Below are 17,164 nucleotides of genomic sequence, written 5' to 3'. Positions count from 1 at the left end.
ACTGCAAAGGGTGGTGACAAAAATACCTCTTCATGTGCATGGGAGTCCCCAAAGCTGTGCTTGGAAGAGAGTCCAGGAAACTGGAATTACTGGCCTGAGACAGGGAGAATATGAAAGGAGTTAAGACACAGTGAAGACGTGAGCTCCTGACATGACAGGGAAGCAATGTGCCTTAAGAAGAGGCATTAAACTGAGCAAATTCAGAATGAAGAGAATGAAATTATTCCTGTTAAAGTTGGAGATCTGGGGAACTTCTGGCCAGTGTGCCATTAAACTAAGTGACTTGGGAGTTAAACATCTTCTCTGGCACTGTTTGTGGGTCAGTACTTCCAGCAAACCCTTCTCAGTTGAAAAGCGCCTTAAAGGGAAGCCAAATTACCCCAGGGCCTATGTGGATTGGCTTTTCTTGGATATCATGCTTGTAGAGGAAGCAACAGGAGAGCAGAAAACAAATGGCAAAATCAGATTGGAAAGGCTGCTGGCCAAGATTACCAAATGCAGGCAAGTCAATCTCTGCCTCATAGTGCTCATATGTGGGTCTCTTGTGGTCCTTAGAAATGTTTCCTGACCATATCCAGCCAGCAGCAAAGCAAGAAGCTCTTGGTGACCTCTTGGTCTCTCAATCAGGCTGATGTTCTGGTGTGTTAGAGCACACACGTGGGATGTCAGTTATCCCACATGCAGGGAAGTGTCACCGTCCAGCCTTGCTGAACCAAGCGATATCCATCCAGGAGTGGGAGTACAAGCTGCGCAAGCCATTAGAAAGCATGTTGAGGGCTCCAGTGCAAGGCACGGGGGCTCTTCCAAGCCTTCTGGGCTGCAGACTCCTGCAGACAAAGGAGACAACTGCCATTTTTGAAAGTCTGGGTATCACATGTGGGATATTTTTGGCTTTTTATCCAGACGTTCAGGCCGAGCCCTTTGCTGTAGCCAACAGTGGTCCACAGGCTGCAGTCAGGTCAGGCTGCTTAACATGGGGAATTTTTTTAGTCCTACACAAGTTTGCTGACCATTTACTGGGCGAGAAGTACAGCATGGCTTTCTCTTGGTGTCCTTAACTGTGCTGCTACTTTACCCCACCAGGCAATCAGCCTGCATCTGGTTGCATGTCCCTGTGAGGTCCTCTTCCACCAAAGTCTTTGTGCTATCGAACAGTGCCAGTGAGGGGGCTGCTCTCCTCCAGCCACAGCTTCCATCTCTCTCTTCCCCTCCAGTGATCCCCACAGGGTGTGGAGCAGCCTGGCACAATGTCCTGCAGATGTTTGGCCCAGGTTAGCTCTCCCCATGCTCAGCCAGCCGGCATGCAAACTGCTTAGCTGGGCTGATGTTCCTTTGCTTGCTCTGCTAAGTAGCTTCTGGAGCAGCTCTGGGAAATTAAAGCCTTAACAGAAGCTGTGGTGGCAGGTCGTGCCTGAACACATGCATTTTCATCCTCCCTCAATGATTCTTGACTCAACTGACGTTCCTGCGGGGCGATGGGAGCAATTTCCTCCTGGTTCTCATGGAGGAGATCTCTGGGTCTGCTGGAGAGCCCCTGCAGAGCCCCCCTTTGCAGAGCCCTGAGCCTGCCAGTGTGAATCACTCAGCTGGCCCCACCAGGCCAGGCTGATGCTTACAGCACTCCCAGGGAACAGTAAGGAAGGGGGCAGAGCAATCTGTTGCTCAGTGCAAGTACAGGGGCCAGAACCAGGAACACGCAGGCAGAGGGTGGCTGGAACAGGCGGACGGAAACTGGAGTGCAGCACCGGATGGTGGATGGGCTGGCAGAGACCTGGGGCTCGGGGAGCCTCTGCTGGGGCTTCACACCTGCCTGATGCATCTCCAGGGAGCAAATCATACCTGCTTGCCTGAGCAGTGTTGCGTGCATCCTGGGTTTTCTTGAGGACCATAATTGCACTAATGAAATGGCCACAAAGAGCAAGACACAAACGTGTCTCTCCCCTGTCATTTATGCCCTGATGGCCTCAGAGCTGGTGCCCGTGTTGGAAGGACAAGTGGGAGGGCTGTGCAGCTGAGCTGGCTGGGGAGCACAAAAGGGACACTGCTAATAGCACAAGGAGGTCTTTGGGTTGGGGCCATATGGCCTACTTGGGATTGGGGCCACATCCTTTCCAGAGAGGAATCTGAGTCACACAGGAACCCAGTTCTGCTGCCAATCTGGTAGGCAAATGTGTACATCTACTGCAGCACAGCAGAGCGAGTACAGTGCCCCAGGCACAGCCAGGCTCTTGTGTACTGCCTGGTTAGGGCTGGCACACACAGGCTGGGGGTGGGTGACTGCTTATGGGGCTGCTCCTGCTCCCAGGCAGGTCATTGCTTCAGAGCAATCTTATAACTTTTCCTATTGCTCCTGCCTTCCCATGCTGTGCTAAGGTGTGACATATCCTTCTCTTTCAGACACCACCTCAGGATGAGATGAAGGCACGAGGGGAGCTTGCTCTTCCCCAGCTGTTGTGAAAGCTGCAGGATGGATTCAGTGCTTGTGTGTGGACAGCAATGCGTTAAGTGTGGATAGCAAACATGTCTACACGAGACCTGATCTCCCCTAGGACTTACTGTGGCTGGAGAGCAAATCACTCCCCAGGGTCTGTACTGTCCTCACTGGAGACACCTGCTCAGTTGTAGGCACCTTTTTGTAGATACCTAAAAGATGTCCACAACCTGGGGCTGAGCAGATGAAGCAGATGTGGACAGTCCCACACTCTGTGGCTGGGAGCAGGCATGGTTTTTGGCTGTGGGGCAACCTAGCAAGGTGTGAGAGCAAAGCAACTGTAGGAACAAAGATGGGCTGGCACATCCTGGCAAGGAGCGTACTGTTGGTCCCAGCTTGTACGACCTGCATGTCCCATCCTGACAGCACTGCTGCAGGGCATGGGATGTGTCTGGCAATGCTGGGCATAGGATACACCGTGCTCAAATATCCCTCCTTGCTCGGGACAGCACAGCAGCTTATAGGGATCACTGTCTGCTACTCATCCATCGGGGAGGACTTTTGTCCTCTGCAGGCACAAATTATAACCACCAGCCTGCTGTAGGCATGGCCCCAGAGTCAGAGGCTCCTTGGTCAAGCAGGGCAGCTGGCTTTTTAGCTGGAAACAATGCATTGGATCAAAAACTGACAAGCAAAATGGCTCTCCAGCCCATGGAAATGGATGCAGGTGGTGGTGAAAGTGGACCTAATCTGACATCTAGCCAGAGATATGTGTTCAAGCTCTGTGCAGTGTTCCTCCTTGCTTGGCTTTTGCTATGTGTTCCCCTTGGGATCCATCAGGGACACAAGGCTTGTTCCTGCTCCCTGGCAGTACTCTAAAATTGCTTAGAGCTCATGGCCTTGTGGGACATGGACTATGGCTTGGTTACCTCAGCCCTAGTGTTTCCAGTTCTTGTTCACATGCTTTCCTATTTAACGAATAGTTTTGCAGCTAATTACTGATGGGACTATTTATAGCAGCCTAGTTCTCCCTAATAGGTCTGTTTGCTGCTCCCTGCCTGCACACTCCTTTGATATAAATAGAGAGTCAGGGAGGTTGTAAAGCTGGAAGACATAGTGTGCGGTAGGAAATGCCAGGGAAAGGGGTGAATCCTTCTCACCCCAGGGTCCTGCTGTCCTCTGCTGTGTTACACCCTCTCTTGCAGACTTGGCCAAACCTCTTATGGGAGGAGGGGTGACTCTCGGAGCCATGTCAGACCTGACTGTGCCTTGCTATGGGACGAAATGACTGGAGACATGATCAGCTTGGGGGCCTAGTGTGGCCAGAAGAGGAGCCTGGACCATTGCCAGCAGCAAAGCCAAGAGCTCTAGGGTTGCGTGTGAGTCTGTAGTAAGGAGGCCTGAGTGGGCTATAGAGAAGTCTGTGTGGGTCGGAGAAAGGAGGTAAGTGGATGAGCTGTGTGAGAGGGCAGCACACCTCAGGACATGCAGCATAAGCGGCATTGCTGGAGACCCGGGCAGTCTTGCCTCTGAGGGAGCTCTGTAGCAGCAGGGGACTGAAGCTGAGGATAGAGGTAATGGTGAGTATTTCTGCAATCACTTTGCATTTCTCTGGCTGTTAAAGCAGCAGCATTTCTTCACATTGCCTCTGCTTAGCCAGGGGCTGGCTTCCATCACTTGTGCATCCCTTTTGCTATCAAACTGGAATCCAGAGCTGTGGAATGGCCCTGCTGCAGGGCTTCTAAGGAGAGATGGGAGATTTGGTTTCTAAAGTTTTCCTGGTTTTGTAAACAACCAAAAAGGAAATACTTGACTTAGCATGGGGGTTAGTTGAGGACACTGTGGATGCTACTGGTCTGTGTGGATTCAAAAAGCAGCTGGACAAATTAATGGATGAAAAATGCATCAAGGGCCATTAAACCTGAAGATACCATCTCGGGCTTGGGAAATCCCTGAGCCACAGGTCACTGGGGGATGAGAAAGCATGCCAGGGATGCTTACCCTGTTCTTACAGCCTTCCTTTGCTGGCTGCTGTTGGAAATGGTGATAGACAGACCAGAGATGGCTCTTTTTAAATTCTTCAAGTCAGTTACTAATCCACATGAGCCACCGTGGCTTCAAAACTAGAATTTTGTCTCTGCGGGAACCCCTATTGTGCTCGGTTCACTTCTAGCCTGCTTCTTCCGCTGTTGCTGTGAACCCCCTTCTCGCCTATCAGATTAAAACCAGGAATGAGCCTGACTGTTTGAGAGAAGAGAGCATGTTATCTGGGCTTGTCTGGACACACAGATCTGCATTTCCAAATGGCCTCTGACAAGGGACACAAATTTCAACAGACTGGAGTGGGTTTCCAGAGAGTTGTCTCTCTTCCCACTGCCTGCTGCAAGTCAATCCCTTGTGCACAACAGTTGCAAACTTATACCCCACTTCGCTGGAGGTGGGCAACCAAAATTATTGACCCCATTTGAAAATGTATAAGTTATTAAAGGAAGTGTGACTCAAACGATGCACTTTAAGGTATTCTTGCCTGTTTCTCTTTACCATGTTGAAAAAGCTGGAATAGCAGATTTGTTTCATCCCTGAAGAAGATGCTTGTTTCTGAAGTTATTTCCACAAATTAGGAGCATATGATGCTCTATCAGTAATGATAATTAAGTGTTCTCATATCGAATTGCAACCTTAGCTGTTCCATGGAACTACTTGTAGGAGAAGGAATTACAGAGCACAGTAAAAGTTAGTGGCTCTGGCTCATTAGTGACAGAAGATTAAATAGTGAATGTACTTGAAGCATTTGGTACTGTTTCCTGAAAGACAAATCATTAGTGTAATCTGGTTCAGCTTGAAAATAATGCCAGGCCTGCCTGAGGTCTGTCTGCGGGCTGCAAACCCATGTGCAATGAGCTGGAGCTGTGTGGAAAACTGTGTGGGGACAAAGCTCATTGCAGCTCAGGAAAGTGAGAACAGAGCAAGATGGTGTCAGCTGGCAGATATTCCTGAGCAGGGGTCTGTGCACGGAAGGCAATGGGAGGGAGAGTCCTAGGAATCTTCCTCGCGCAAATTGCTCACTGCTGCCTGCAGCAGCTGCAGGTTAACCAGGTTTGCTCAGATCATGGTTTCCCAGCTTGCCTGGAGTGCACAGAGACTTTTTGCCTCTCTACCTTCCCCTGGCTGGGAACGATGCCCGCAGATGCCAAGAGTCAAGAAGAAAGGTAAATGCTGTTGGTCTTGCAGCAGCCAGTGCTGAGAATAAGGCTGTCCAAACAGTGATGAAAACAAATCTCTCTTCACTCCCAAAATGGCAGAGCTTTTGAAACTTGAGTCTGGGTTTGATGTTCAGGTCTGTGGTTGCTGAAGATTGGGCTGGACAGAGCCCTGGGGAAAAAGTGCTTCTCTTCACACTCCTCTGGCTTCTGAACACAGGTGCTACACCAATCCAGTGTTGGCAAGATAGCAGCCAGGTAATTAAGGAGCTCTGCCAGTGTAACCTGCCTCTCTCCAGTCGTCCTGCATGTTTCTTCCGTGTTGCATATTCCCATGCCAAATTTTTAAAAGCTCTGCAAAGATGGGGTGATGCTTGCAAGGCCATTATCGTTAGCACTAGAGTGAATGAGCAGGCAGAAGCTGTAAGAGTTGCCAGAGAGAAGTGCAGTGGTGCAGGGACTGTGCAGCCTCATTGGACTGGACAGCAGTCCAAGCGACTGAATCGCTTTGGCATGCACTGTCACAGCCCCAAGACCAGTCCTGGAGCCAGGCATCTGTTGCATGCACAGCAGTGGATCCCCAGTTTGCCACTGCTACCTCTTTCCCCCTCACTTGTACCTCCAGATCCTGGGCGTCCCCCATGGCCAGGGTCTGGGTGGCACTGAGCTGGACAACCTCTTTGCCCCCTCATAGGGGTTGGGCCATCTGTACTGTGCTGGGTCTGACTGCAGGGAAAACAGCTCAATTGTGAGAAAAAGCTGCGGGAAACCTTCAGTAAGTAGCTTTCTCCCCGTGCACCCATTGGACCTGCATTTAAGCTCAAGCCCTTGCCCTTGGTCCTTGACTGAGCTACATGGCAGGTTTGCCTGTGTCTAGCCCCATACCCAGCCAGTCCTGACCCTAACCTGCTTGGTTTGCCCTTCTTCCTTGGGCTGTTATGGGAGCATGCCCCTTCCTAGTGTGGCTGCTGCCCTTGCTTGCCTCGTCCTCACCCTCGGTTCCTGGCTCACCTTCTGTTGCGGAGCAGTCCCGCTCTGCTGTCTGCCTGCAGCCCATGTCATGCAGGCTCAAGAGCCACAGCCCAGCCCAGGAGATGACTGTGCAGCTCTGCTCTGGACCTCTGGGTATGCAAAGCGTCAGATGAGCTCACACAGACTTTTGAGAGAATTGTCTATTCCATGAGTTGTTTCCCCCCACCCCTACCATGGCATGTCCTATGGGGCAAGGAGAAGCATGGGCTTATGAGCACCCCTCAAGGGGTGGTGACCTGGAAGTGACCAGGAGAGTGGTGGGGAGGGAAGCAGGGCTGGGGTGAGCATGGCAGGATGAGAGAGGGGCATGCTTCCCCCATGTTTCTGGTGCTTCCCTTCAAGAAGAGGGATGCTGCACCAGGTAGCTGTGAGCTCGCTGCATCCCTTCCTCCTGGCTCGCACCCAGTCCCTGCTCCTCCATCATCTCTAATTCCCCTGCCTGGCTGCAGGCAATCTGCAGTATTTCTGCTGGATGTGTGCAGGACCAGTGGCTGGGCTTGTGCCAGCAGCCTCGCCCTGCTCAGACCAGACAGCATCAAGGCTCTGCACCGTCATTTTAAGTCAGGGTCTGATGAGAATGTGACTCAGTTGGCATCAGTGCCGCAGCATCAGGCAAAGCCATGCAGATGAGGGCGACTGCAGCTCCACTGGCTCCAAGGTGTGATGCTGGGGTGGGATGGGAGCATTGCCGTCCCCTGCTCTTCCCAGGGGCCTCTGGAAAGGACTGCAATTTGTCCTGCAGTGGTAAAGCATCATGTTGTTTCTGCATGTCCAGGGAAAAGGCGAGGATAATCTGCTCTGTGCAGCTCCTCTCGGCCTGACGTGTCTTGCAGCCATTTACTCTGCAGCACTTGTGGTATGGCAGCAGGAAGGAGAGACCAAATGCTTTGTGTTCATCTCCTGATATAGATAAACAGATATCTAAGGCTCCTGCTATGGGCTGGGGCATCGCAGCTAGCCTGGTCTGTGCCACCCACACCATGGACTTTCAGCACAGCTCTGAGTGGTGTTTCTTACTGGTGAAATCTCTTTTGGGGTGAGGAAGGGCATGTTCCCTGGGATGAGCTTCCTCTGCTGCTGTATCTTCTCATTGAGCAATGTCTCAAGTATGGCCCTGCTTTTCCACAGCTGTCCAGGGAACAGCTCAGGGCAGAGTCTTGTCTTGGCTCCAGACTCCCATACGTGCTGTTCTAGTTAGGCACAGATTCACTGGAATCAGCTCTGTGATGACAGAATTTGCTCTGAATTCAAGTCCCAGCTTGGTTTCAGGACAAGCCTTGGGTTCATAACTGACCTTGTGTCCTAGCTGCTGTGCAAAGAAAACTGAAGGCCGCAAACTGCGGAGCACCCCAGTGCACTTCAGCTCACCCCATGGTCTGGGCAACCTCTGCCAGGATGCATGGCCCCTTGGGGCCTCACTTGCACCAGGCAACACTGCTGGAGAGGGGCTGGTGCTTCTGGAGGTGTCATCGCCTATGTCCAGACCTCCTGCTTGTGGCAGGAGGGAAGTCAGGGCATCTGGGGACAGGGTAGGAGAAGGAGAGACATCAGCAGAGAAGCAGCAGGGCACAAGAGAAAGCTGTGATGGCATCCAGGTGTACTGACCCTGCTGCTGCCCAACACCCAATGCTGTTTTGCTCTGCTGGAGCCTTGCTCCCCATGTCTGTCCATTTTGGACAGGAAATGAAATGGGTTTGCATGATGAACATTACCACATTATCAAATCATCCCAGCCTAAAATTAGCCCTTAATGCAGGAAGGGGAAGGGCTTTGCAATGTGGAGCTGAATCAATAACAGCTTCTTTCCATCTCACCGTACCTCCCTGTGGCTGTCCTCAGCAGCAGGAGTGACATACTGTGCCTGCACTCCCCTTTGTTTAAGCAGTGTCAGTATTTGGCTGATGATGTTGAAGCTGAGATAGATTGATACTTACCAGGTTTTATAGTCTTTCATATGCCAGGGGAAAGAATGTCATTCCTTCTGTGCAGAAGCAGACAGAAAGACTTGATGATGAAGGAGAGGAGAGAAAATATAGTGCTGGATGAGGTGATAATAAACTAATGATAATCATGAGATGCTGTAAGGGAACAAGAAGAGGCACAGGCTCTGGCTCACTTCAGTACCCTTCCTGGTTGCTGGGCTCTGTTGTCCCAGCACTTTGAACAACAAAGTAGGATGGGGCTGAGGAAATAATCTTCCCGCAGCCTCGCTGCCCGTTTAACTCTCAGCTGGCTGGGCGTTGCTCGGTGTGTTCATGAATCCTCATCAAAGATTTATGCCCCTCTTTAGAAGCGCTCTCCTTAAGCAACTCCTATTAACACAAGAGGTAAAGCCCTTCAAGGAGTGTGAGCTTTCTGCTATAAGCAGGAGACGAGTTATTGCTGTAACCTGCAAAGAAATGAATCCTGCAATGCAAGTGCTGGGACATGGCTCCCTCCCTTGCAGTCTGGCTCCTGTCTGAGGGGGGTCTGGCTTCTCCCACCACTGGCATGAGGTCTTCAGGGCACGGGAGACACACCAGAGCCTTGCACTACAGGAGGGAGATGAATGAAATAGTAAATGGAGAAAGATAAGCAGATGGTGATGGTGAGGAGGAGACCCCGGTCTGAAATCACCAGCTCAGCCACAGAACAGCTCATTGGGTCAGAGGGTGCAATCCTTTCTCAGGTCTCCCCTACCAAGACTGAGTCTGGAGCTAGCAAAGGAAATAGATGCTAATGGCTGGAGAAGTGCCAAGCCCTGATTCATGGTGCCCTCGCCTGCCCTGCAGTCATCATTTGAAGCACAGAGGTTTGCTATTTGTAATGAAATGCAACATGTACAAGAGGGTTTTCTCACCTTCTTCCTTCTTTCCTTCCTCCCTGCACAGGTTTGTGAGGACCAGACTTTAGCCGGGAGGTCCTGGAGACAGACACAAGGCTTCCTGCATCCTTTCTGATAGGTAGCAATCACAGGGGGCAGGAGGGGCAGCTAAGCAGGCAGGTCACCAGTGCCCGTGGGGTTGGGAAGCCCAGCATTGCCAGGCAGGGCTGTCTGGGGATCTTGCCAGCATGCTTGGGAATGTATGTTAGATGTCATGTCTGTTCTTAGCCTTGTGTGCCCTGTGCAGGCAGCTCTGATTTAGTCCCATCCAATTCATTCCTGTACAAGACATATGTAAATGCACGGTCTGTGCTATTTAAATGGTGGGAAGAGGGGAAGTCTCTTTGAATACTTACGTTGGAGACTATAAAATTTAATCAGCAATATTAACAAGTGAAGAACCCTGCTGAGATTCCCAGTGAATAAAAAGGTTTTGACACAGAAAGCGAATAACCCGACAGTAGCCGAGAGGGAAGCTAGAGTAAAATTGTTTCAAAGGCACTTAGTCCAAAGAGATGCGGCAGAGAGCTCTTCCTTTACGGTGCCTTTAAACGAAAGACTCCTGGGAATAACAGTAGCTGGTTTCACAGTCCTGACTCCCCTGTAGGAAGAGTGGATGTGTGGAAGTGCATACTGTGTGTACGTGCTGTGTCCTGGGTGTGAAGAGTGCCTCTGCCCCATGGCTTGGCTGCCAGTGTGTTTTGCTGGATGCTGTACTTCAGCCTCTGCACCACAGGTGTCAGGATTTTCAGGGCATGTCACTGTATCACTTGCTGCCACATTTGACTTTCTGCACACACGCTGCGTGCTTCAAGTGTGCACGGGGTATTTGTAGGTGCAATTTTTCATGAGCCATGTGGAGGATGAAGAGTGTGTGTGGCTCGAGTATTGTACAACTGGGCATTAGGGTGTGGAGCTGGATGTATTGTCTGCAGACCTAAGCCTGCTGTTAGCTTTGAGGTGGAGAGCTGTGCATGGTTTGGGAGTTGTTGACTTATGGTATGCTTTTGCCATGGTGAAATAGTAGATGAGGCTGGACTGTGCCTGCATACGTGAGTAACAGAGTTACTAGGGCCCATGGTGCAAACATCAGAGGGTAGATGGTGTCTGCCACAGCCATGGTTTCAATGGCAAAAGTACTAACCTCCTGGGGAAGCATGCAGATTTTCAGGTGTGTGTTGTCTGTCACTGCCAGTGCTTGGGGAAGCACCACAGCGTATGTATAGGCTATGCCCCCAGGCCTATGTGGAATTAATTTTCCTAGGTGCTTTCCAAGGGTAGCCACAGAGAGCCCTTAAGGTTACAAAACAGCTGATGCAGGTTGATGTGCTGGAGATGCAGACATCTCCAAACTCATCCAAATGGAGCCGCCTCCTGGCTAGAAGGTCTCTCTTTGTGCAATTACCAGGACAGGTACATAATAGCTCCTGACATCTCCGTTCAGTCAGGGAATTGTATCCTGTGCAAGAGACCAAGCAGAAATTTTCATCTCAGATCTGGCAAGTTGGAACCTGAGCCCATGCTTTCCCTGTGCGCAATGACCAGTGTAGGGAAGAATCACCCTTCTTCACTGATGCTCATCCCATTCTCAATGTCTCCGTAAAATGTTTCTGCTTCAGCAGAACAGCAGGTTTGCCTGAATTTTCACAGCATTAACACTGCCATGATGATGTTTTTACCCTTGTGCAGGATATGCACTTGCTCTGCATGTCAGGAGCAGGATCTCAGAGTATCTCAGCAGTGACAGCATAATCCAGGAGTACCAAATTGGCTGCTTCTCCAAGAAGTGAACCATGGGCATCACCTTTACCCTGGAGATGCTTATTAACAAATATGTAAAAGAATAAAAATTGGGCAGAATGCTTGTCTGCATCATAGACTTTTAAATAGCCTTTAACTCAATCTACTACTCAGAGACGAACATTAAATGGCTACAAATGGAACTGGTGGGAAAACACGACCTCATTAAATCCGTACACCATCCATCTCAGGCTGGATGCAAACAAACCTCATGCAGATAGGACTTCAAGCAAAAGAAAAAAAAAGGAATAACGGAGAGATGCAGTCTCAGCCCAACAAAGGTCATCATCTCTGGTACATCAATTACTCCCTATCCCTACTGGAGCAGTCTGACTCAACCATATGGGATTCTTGGGTCAGCCTGGAAAAAACAAAAAGTATGATATTTTAGAAAAGCCCCAAACCAACCAAAACAGTAAATTTTTTATTACAGAGGCAGAGAGATTAAACATATCCTAAATTATACATACATGAGGCTCATTACAAACACATCAGGGAGCTTTGGGCTGGCTATAAAAACATTACAAGGGAAAGCTTTGCAAGTTTGTATGCAGTAAAGAAACCACTGGATAGATAAAAAAACCCAGTAAAACTGTTGCTAAAACTACTCAGCAGTAGAACTCTACTCCTTCTGCTATTAAGGACTGAAGGCTGATGTCCAACTTTAGCAGCAGCCAGACTGAGGGAACTAAAACCCGAGAGAAATATTGCCTATACCAGCCTGTGATAAGTCCCTCTCTGGGCTCAGAGACGCTGGGGTCGAGTAAAAACTTAGTAGTTCAGACTCCTCCATCCCTCCTCCTGTTGAATTCAGCTAGCAAAGCAAACAGCTCTGTATAAAAGGATGAAAAATGTTTGATATACTAAAATGCAGATAAAACAGGGCACTGAAGAAGGCAGTCCCACAGTGCCACGACACAGAACTGTCTCAGATATCTGGCTAGCAGACACTGAGTCACCGCAAAACTAGAACACTGAGACTTGCAAAACTAAAGCAGATCACCAAATACAGAATTATATTGGATTTAACATGAAGATGTATCTTTCTTACACTCTTTCTATATATTTTTACTATTTTACATAATCTGGTGCAATTTTGTGTTTGGACACTCATTTAGCAAAAGGTGAATACCTACAGGCAGGTAGGTTATTTGTCACATCCCAAACAACACACACAATTTCTGCATGGATGTAACTGAGGATTGGGAATGCAGGTGAGACACTCAGACCCTTGGAAGGGCTGAATGTATTGAAAGCCTGATGAAGATATCAGTAAGCAAATCCCAAACAGCTGAGAGCCGTTTTCAGCAGCCATAGAGGATATCTCTGCAGAAAGAAATGATTACCAGCTTTGGGGCAGAAGGGTGGAGTCAGGAGAGCTTCATAGCATGGACCATCCTACTGCTGAGCCAGCAGAGGATGCTGCAGAGGTTCATCCATGAACCTTTGCTGGGTGAAGGTCATAAATACCTTTGACACTGGGTTGTGTGGCTGTCTGCCTTTTTTTTGACATACCAGTAATTAAGCTGAATAATGTGCATCTCCCTGCTCATGTGTTACTGTTACAGGAAGAAATTTCTTCGTGACTCATTCCCATTTTATTCCTCTGACTGCTTGTGAAAAATACAGCAGATATGTGCAGAGAGGTGAAGGCTCTTGCATTTTCCACTGGAGGAGGGATTCATCTTGCTAAGAGTAGACAACGTGAATGTAGATGCCTTAAATTTCCTTCAGAATTGGGAGCTTTTCAGAGACATTCAGTTTGCAGATGAGGAAGCCTATAATCACTCACCCAGCTGAGGTTGTCTATTTGTGTGCTGGGTGTCCAAACACCCTACTGCAGTCAATGGAGACATAGTCAATGCAGCTGCTGGAATCTGGAGAGTGATTCAGCCCAACGAATGCAATGTCTGGTTTGGCCTGACCTGATTTTTGTCCACTGGTGAGGGGTGAGGATTCAGGGCCTGACTGAGTTTCATTAGCTAAGGCATTTAGAGCCATTTGAAATAATGTAGCTTATCCAAGACATCCCCAAAGTCAGTATGGACAGGACTTCCCAGAGACCTGGATAAGCTGCTGGAAGGAGGTAGCATTGCTCACGGTGCCAGACACTAGACAGACATGTTTTCTCTTGCACCTATGTTACATGCAATGCTCCCTCTTCTGCACTTGACTCAGTTGTGCAGTCCACTAAGTGGTAGGCTCTGGAGTTTGCAGCTGATGCCCATCCCTTGTCGATATTATGAATAGACCTTGGGGTGCGATTTGTTCATAGTAATGTTGATGTCCGGGGCTCAGCTGCTCACACTAAAGCTTTTGGTGCTGAGATGCTGTCGTGGTTTAACCCCAGCCAGCAACTAAGCACAACGCAGCCACTCACGCACTTCCCCTCACCCAGCGGGATGGGGGAAGAGAATCGGAAGGAAAAAGGTAAAACACATGAGTTGAGATAAGAACAGTTTAATAGAACAGAAAGGAAGAAACTAATAATGATAATAATAACAATAATAAAATGAAAATAATAATGAAAGGATTGGAATATACAAAGCAAGTGATGCACAATGCAATTGCTCACCACTTGCTGACCGATGCCCAGTTAGTTCCCGAGCAGCGATCCCCCCACCCCCACTCCCCCCAGTTTATATATGAGGCATGATGTCACATGGTATGGAATACCCCTTTGGCCAGTTTGGGTCAGCTGCCCTGGCTGTGTCCCCTCCCAGCTTCTTGTGCCCCTCCAGCCTTCTTGCTGGCTGGGCAGGAAAAGCTGAAAAATCCTTGACTGAGTATAAACATTACTTAGCAACAACTGAAAACATCAGTGTGTTATCAACATTCTTCTCATACTGAATCCAAAACATAACACTATCCAACTACTAGAAGGAAAATTAACTCTATCCCAGCTGAAACCAGGACAGATGCTCTGGAGTATCCTGCCTGGCCTGCAGTGATCTCAGGTGTACAGTGCATCTCCTGTGGTATCCCAGCACTTCTAATGAAAGCCCAACTGGGCTGTTACTACACTGGCCTCAGGTGATATTTATGCCTGGCCCTGAACACAGCGTGTTCTGCTGAAACCCTGGTAGCAGAGCAATAACCACAACAACCTGCCTCGTTGACTTGAATCTCATGCTTCAGAGGCCATTAGAAATTCTAGAAAACGTGGACTTGTGGTACTGAACAGCATCAGCAACAAACTGTGCCCAAAATGAGAAAAAGGGGTTTATTATTAATTTCAAAATTAATGCTCCAAGCTGGTGGAGCATGCTCTGCCATGGTACATCTGATCTGGAGATACTGTAAATGATAAGGGTTGAGTCCTCCTCTCAGAGTGTCTCGGTCAATCACAGCTGCCACCAAACCTCTGAAGTGGGGCACACCATCTCTTTCTGCTTTCCCAGTGGTGCAGCTCCCACCCTTGGGTGGAAGTCAATCCATCGAGAAACATTTTTTTCTCTCTTTTTGGTGGTTTCCCTTGTCACTTGAAAGAGGCTGGATTAATATAAGCTGCATGTTGCCCTGGTCCACAGGACCAGTAAACTCTCCCCTTAAACCCCAGAGCTAATGAGTTACTAATTCCTCCTCATGAGTCACTTTTTGGATCCTGTTTCCTTTCTCTTTTCTGAAGCTGCTTTCTAAAGGACTTGGCCAACTGCGGAAAATCCACCAAACCTGATGTCTGACCCCATTCAGATCACACACTAGAGCGAACACGGGACTGACGTGAGTGTGCATCACCCCGAGAGTGTGCGGGTTGCCATGCCCTCAGAGCAGCGCCTGGGGCCTTGGCTTCATTGCATTAGCAATCCAGGTCAGTTGTAAAGTGAATGCTGATTCCGCTGCCCTATAAAACATGTGAGTATGTATGTGTGTGCACCTGGGACTGATCCTGCTGCATAGAGTGTCCCCCATGCTTTTTTCTCCAATGTGTTAAACACTGTCTCGTTTCCTAATAGCCTGGAGCATCGGGTCAGGAGACGCTACTCATCTGCTCTCCTCCCTGCTTTTCATCAGGTTCCCCAAGAGCATTGCAAACAGATGCCAAGGTGCAAAGTCTATTAGCAGAGGATCATGCAAGGGGAACCGAGGCATACAGTTTGACTATTTATGACCCTTTCTTTTGCTGAGGTCAAGCGCTTCTTGAATGGACGTTGTGTAGTGCACAAACACATGCACACACATACCTCTCCACAAGCTCCTACTGTCATGGTGCAGTGGCAGTAAGAGGGTGGAGATACACATGATGGTTGCATGGGAAAGAGGTCAATGCATGGTCTGTGTAGGCTCCAGTTCTCACTGTGAACCTTCTTCCTGCACAGACTTCGAGCACAACGTGTCACTAATGTATCATAATTTAAGCCCAGGGCTGTAGAAAGGACAAAGGATTTCCATGGGGAGTATCCCTGTCTCTGGCCTGGGAGCCCAGACTGGCTGGCTAAACAGCGCTGTTTGGCCTCAAAAATGTATCGGGGTCTGCATGTAGCCACTTGACATTATCCCTTTTGGAAGCCTCTGCTGAGAGTGACAGCTTGACAGTTCTGTGAAGCAATTGTCTGTCTGGAGGAATTGAGGGAGATTATTTATTTATTTATTTCTACCAGGAATAACAGGAATATGAGCACTGGCACAGACTCACTCCCACATGGAAGCAGTTAACTTGGCAGTCTCAGCAGAGGAAAGCCAGGCATTGTAATAGGTATTCCTGTTCTGCATTTTAAAAGCAGAAGGAAGATGTTTCTTGATAACAGAGATAATGAAATACTTTCTCCTCCTCAAGTAAGGAGGCAGGATGTGAAGTGGCAATTGTTGAAGATGAACTTCTCCAAGCAACCCCCTCCATTAGGTAGCTTATACCCAGCACTAGTAAAAGGATCAGCTGGGGAGTTCTCCCAGCAATTAATGCTGAACTGCTTTAAAGATCTGTCCCAGTCCATCTGCATTCCTGCACACCTCCAGTCCTCGCCTTCCTCGTACTCGTCAGCTGTTAGCAGTCTCTCTGGTGTATAGATGTGATTACATTTCTGTAACTAATTTGGCAGTGTGTGTTCAAACTCTCAGTCTGCTGGAGCACTGAGAGCACCACAGTCCCATGTTCACGTAGCAGCAGATGGCACTGATTCACAGCACTGTGGTGACACAAGGACCTCCACTCTGGTCTCAGCCCCAAGCAGCCTGAGCAGTTTTCCTTCTGGATGGTGGCATAGGTCCAGGTATCCAGATGAACAGAGGGTTTAAGGTTCAGATACTTGCTGCCATCAGCTCTCACCCCATTTCAAACCACTACCAGGGAGAGCTGCTAATTCCTGTCTGTGGATGTGGCAGGGTAATGCGTTCACTGGGAAGTCCCCATGAGACTTCTGAAGACTGGGGAGGGATCTTTGTGACTCCATCTGGGCTCTTTTTACTGGATCTATTCCTCAGTGGCCTCTGCCTAGCACAGCACTACCTAAATAATGTGACAGAGCTGGATCCTCCTGGAAATGCTGGGTGACCATGGGTGCCCACGGAGCTGTTTGGTGTGGGCACTCAGGATGAGCTAGCAGAGCAGCCATGCAGCCCTCTTTGGAGTCACCATTTCAGACCTGAAGGATCAATACCCAAGTTTCCTGCTGGTCTCCAAAACAGGGGATACCTTGCAGGCAAAGCCACTGCAGTGTTGATATGTTCCACGGTCCAGCAGGTGTGAAGCATTTTTAATTGGAAACAAGTCAGAAGGAGCCCTATAGGCTGCATGATGCATGTGGCCAGCTAAACTGCCTGCCTGGCTATGATCTGTGAGTGGCAGGACAGTGCAGGAGCTTGGTGTCAGATTGGGGCCGTTGGTTTGCAGAGCACGTT

At 49.1% G+C, this 17,164-nt stretch overlaps 1 long non-coding RNA gene across 1 annotated transcript; it reads left to right on the top strand.

The window, feature by feature from the left end:
• Positions 1–3,276: 3,276 nt before the first annotated feature.
• Positions 3,277–11,390, top strand: LOC138687315 (uncharacterized). Its single transcript, XR_011326573.1, has 3 exons — positions 3,277–4,011; positions 6,257–6,406; positions 9,534–11,390. It is a non-coding gene; the product is annotated as an uncharacterized lncRNA (long non-coding RNA).
• Positions 11,391–17,164: the final 5,774 nt, after the last annotated feature.

Source organism: Haliaeetus albicilla, chromosome 10, assembly GCF_947461875.1.
Source record: "Haliaeetus albicilla chromosome 10, bHalAlb1.1, whole genome shotgun sequence".
Lineage (NCBI taxonomy): Eukaryota > Metazoa > Chordata > Aves > Accipitriformes > Accipitridae > Haliaeetus > Haliaeetus albicilla.
The sequence above is the reverse complement of the archived record's forward strand: the minus strand, read 5'-3'. Positions and strand labels throughout refer to the sequence as shown.